This window comes from Sus scrofa, chromosome 10, assembly GCF_054392235.1.
Source record: "Sus scrofa isolate SSC_HxYL_T2T_F1_AM1 chromosome 10, Sscrofa_HxYL_maternal_Yorkshire_Landrace_v2.0, whole genome shotgun sequence".
NCBI classification, from domain to species: Eukaryota; Metazoa; Chordata; class Mammalia; order Artiodactyla; family Suidae; genus Sus; species Sus scrofa.
The window spans coordinates 15,222,112-15,226,331 of NC_139392.1; the positions used below are offsets into that span (position 1 = coordinate 15,222,112).

Below are 4,220 nucleotides of genomic sequence, written 5' to 3' on the forward strand. Positions count from 1 at the left end.
CTGGGGATACAAAAGCTAACAAAATGTTATTTTTATTTTAATTTAAGGCATAGAGGGTGAGGCATGTAAGGCATGTAAGGCATGTAAGGAAGACTGAGCAGGGGTCAGTGCCCCTAACCCTCATGTTATTCAAGGGTCAACTGTACTAGCCTGAGACCATTCATGGTTTCAATATTAAATCATTTTTTAATGGCCACACCCACAACCTATGAAAGTTCCTGGGCCAAGATTGAATCCAGCTTCAACTGCAGCAATGCCAGATCTTTAATCCATCGCACCAGGTTGGGAATCAAACCCATACCTCCACAGTGACCTGACTCGCTACAGTCAGATTCTTAACCCACTTTGCCACAGAGAGAACTCCTTAAATCAACTTTTTCATGTTGTCATAGCTTTGCAAATCTGTCTTCAGCCTTTGCTGTAATAAACTTCAATGTGGAACAGGAAATGAGATTGGCAGTGCCAATGTGAAGGTATGAGAAGTGTGGCACACAAAGTAATTGCAGTTATTTAAGAATGAAATACAAGGGGTTTCCGTCGTGGATCAGTGGTTGACGAACCCGACTAGTATCCATGAAGATGCAGGTTTGATCCCTGGCCCTGCTCAGCGGGTTAAGGATCCCGTGTTGCTGTGAGCTGTGGTGTAGGTCGCAGACATGGCTCAGATCCCACGTTGTTATGGCTGTGGCGCAGGCCGGTGCCTACAACTCCGATTGGACCCCTCACCTGGGAAACTCCATATGCTTTGCTGCAGCCCTAAAAAGACAAAAAGACAGGGAAAAAAAAAGGAAATACAAACATACTAAGTTTTCTCTAATTTTTACATATTATCTTTTCTAAAAACTACTAAGTTATTTGGACTAAATAGTTATTAAGTTGCCTGAACCTAACTACTTAATAAACAGGCCTATTAGGTATTACTTTTGGCCTCGGAGCACCATGGAAAAAATTACTGCGAAACTAAAGGCCTGCTGGACTTGTTCCAGGGGTCTTCTACACATTATTTTTGTTAGTACTCACAATGTTATGAGGTAGATGTTATATGAGACTTTACAAGGTTAATTACTGGAGTTCCTGTTGCAGCTCAGTGGAAACAAACCCAACTAATACCCATGAGGACGCGGGTTCAATCTCTGGCCTCGTTCATTTGGTTAGGGATCTGGCATGGCCATGAGCTGTGGTGTAGGTCGCAGACTCAGCTCGGATCTGGCATTGCTGTGGCTGTGGCTATGGCATAGGCCAGAGGCTACAGCTCCAATATGTCCCCTATCTTGGGAACCTCCATACGCCGGGAGTGCGGCCCTAAAAAGACAAAAGACAAAAAAACGAAGTTCAGTTTGGATGTGTTAAGTTGAAAATAACCTATCAGACACTCAAGAGATGTTCAGTAGGCAACTGGATATTTCAATATGGAACTCAAGATAAAATCTGCATTGAATCATAATATAAATTTATAAGTCATGAATGTATAGATAGTATTTGTTTATTTATTTATTGTCTTTTTAGTGCTGCACCCGTGGCATATGAGGTTCCCAGGCTAGGGGTCAAATTGGAGCTACACCTGCCAGCCTATGCCGCAGCTGCAGCAATGCCAGATCCAAGCTGCCACATCTGCAATCTACACCACAGCTCACAGAAACACCAGATCCTTTACCCACTGAGCAAGGCCAGGGATCAAACCTGTGTCCTCATGGATACTAGTCAGATTCATTTCTAACGAGCCACAACAGGAACTCCTACAGACAGTATTTTTAAAAAGTACTGGACTGAAATCATCTAGAAGTGTGGATTGATAAGAGAGGAGTTGAGAATAAAGAAAGAGAAGTTGGGAGTTCCTGACATGGATCAGAGGTGACAAACCCGACCAGTATCCATGAGGACTAGGGTTCCGTCCCTGGCCTTGCTCAGAGGGTTAACCATCCAGCATGGCCAGTGAGCTGTGGTGCAGGTCAGCAGCTGCAGTGCCAATTTGATCCCCAGCCTGGGAGGTTCCATATATCATGGGTGCAGCCCTAAAAAGGAAAAAGAAAAGGAAAGGAAAGAAAGAAAGAGAACGTAAGAGCACAGACGCTCAGGGCACTTCCAACACTTAAAAATGGTAGGAAGTGCTGGATCCAAAAAGGAAACTATTCTGCAGCCCATAAGATAAAAAAACAACAGGAGTATATAGTTACTCTAGGCACTTCTAAGACTGCTGCTGACTGTTCCATTCCAAGACATTCACCACACAGTGCCTTCTACGGATAATTATGACAATGAAAAAAGCTGTAGGTAAAGTACCTATTATAAAGTCAGATGTACAGTACCTATTTTTACTGTGTTCCGACTTGATTTCAAGTTTCTCTAGAATGGAAATTAACGTACTCTTTTTGGCCCCCAAAATGCCCCATCTACATGGGCCTTTGCAAAACCCTTCTGTCCTAAGAAAGACAAGACAGATTTAAACTCAAAGGCCATCTCCACTCTCTCTGCAGATCTGCACTGAGGTCAACCAGATCTGGGCAGGCCCCCATCAGGCTGTAGCTTCCCACGGGCCCGGGCTTCTTCTTGAAAGCCCGCCCGACAGCCGGGAGGAAAGGCTTTGAACCACCCACGGAGGAATGGAACTGTAAAAAGCCCCAGATCGGAACCAAGACTGGAGCAGGCAGCTAGTCGGGTTCGACCTGGGAGCCGCCCGGGAAAGGGTCTGCCTTGACCTTAGGCAACGAACTCGGACCACTGCGAGGCCCCGCCGTGCAGGGTACACACCTGGATGACACGCTGTTTCAGCTTATTATCCACAAACCTAGCGGGTCTGGGCTTCATCACGTCTGCCTCCGCCGCTGCCGCCTGGGCTTCACGTGAACCGGGGGCCTCCCAGAGGCTGCCCGCAGCGATCGCCCGGCCAGCCGCCCGCGAAATGCGCCCCAGCCAGCCGAACCCGGGCCGTTCCCGTCAGAACTAAGGTGCCGCGAGTAAAGGAAAAAACTACGGAGAACACGGAGGAGACTTGAAAGCATTAGGGAGTTTCTAGGAGTCTTATTTTACAGGCTTGTTCAAGAGGCGCTGGATGACAAGGACCCCTTTGAATACGCTCAACTTTATTGTTCCCAACTATGCGGACACTCGCGTGGGGCAGCGGCGGGGAGGTTCCCCCAGGGGCTCAGCCGCTCGTCTCTTGGCAGTAGGTTTCATTCCAGCCATTCCAACCGCACCCTATTCGAGTGCAAAGTTAATCTTGAGCTACAATCTTAAGAAAAACCAAAACTAGACACTTGGGAGGATTAGATCAAGATTAGAAACACACTGCCTCCCTGCTGCTTGCTTTCCCGCCTAATGACCCACTTGACTGAGGCCCCACAAAGGGGCTAGGTGTCGAAAAAAAAGGAAAGACCTGTTTACCCAGGTAACCAACTCGTCTGTTACATTTGGAAATCATTTGCTCTTAGGCTATTTTGTACAGATAATTCATTGAGCGCATCCAGCAGAAGACTCCATCTTGGCCTAGAAATTGCCTGGAAATTTATTAAGTGAATGTATTTGCCCCAAGAAATTTACCTTGCAGCTAAGGAAATGCAGATAAAGGGACACTTGTTTTAAAGTTTACCAGCTTTAATTTCTAGTTTTTTGCTTGTTTTGATCGTGTTTTTAGTATTCTTGAGATCTTACTTGGTTTACAGTATCAAGTGCAGTCTAAGCATGTATTAAGGTGTGGAGAGGGAAGGAGAGGAAATGGAATTAAGAAGAGAGGGTGAGGAGTTCCCCCGGTGGCTCCGCAGAAAACGAATCTGACTGGCATCCATGAGAATGCAGGTTCCATCCCTGGCCTCACCCAGTGAGTTAAGGAGCTGGCCTTGCCAAGATCCGTGAGGTATGTCACAGAAGCGGCTCAGGCCCGGTATTGCTGTGGCGTAGGCGGCAGCTACAGCTCCGAATAGACTCCTAGCCAGGGAACCTCCATATGCCGCGGGTGCGGCCCTAAAAAGACAAAAGACGAAAAAGAAAAAAGAAAAAGGAGAACGTGAGATGTTGACAGTGCGGATAAAGAATGTTGCCTGTGGAGTTCCTGTTGTGGCGCATCCGAAACACATCCAACTGGTATCCATGAGGACACAGGTTCAGTCCCTGGCCTAGTTCAGTGGGTTAAGGATCCTGCATTGCACTGATCTGTGGTATATGTCACAGATTCAGCTCGGACCCGAGTTGCTGTGGCTGTGGTGTAGGCCAGCAGTGCAGCTCCT

General features: G+C 46.9%; 1 long non-coding RNA gene across 1 annotated transcript; it reads right to left on the reverse strand.

The window, feature by feature from the left end:
• Positions 1 to 246: 246 nt before the first annotated feature.
• LOC146398811 (uncharacterized) lies at positions 247 to 2,838 on the reverse strand. The gene is made up of 2 exons (XR_014817454.1): positions 2,749 to 2,838; positions 247 to 756 (listed from the first exon to the last, which is right to left on the reverse strand). It is a non-coding gene; the product is annotated as an uncharacterized LOC146398811 (long non-coding RNA).
• Positions 2,839 to 4,220: the final 1,382 nt, after the last annotated feature.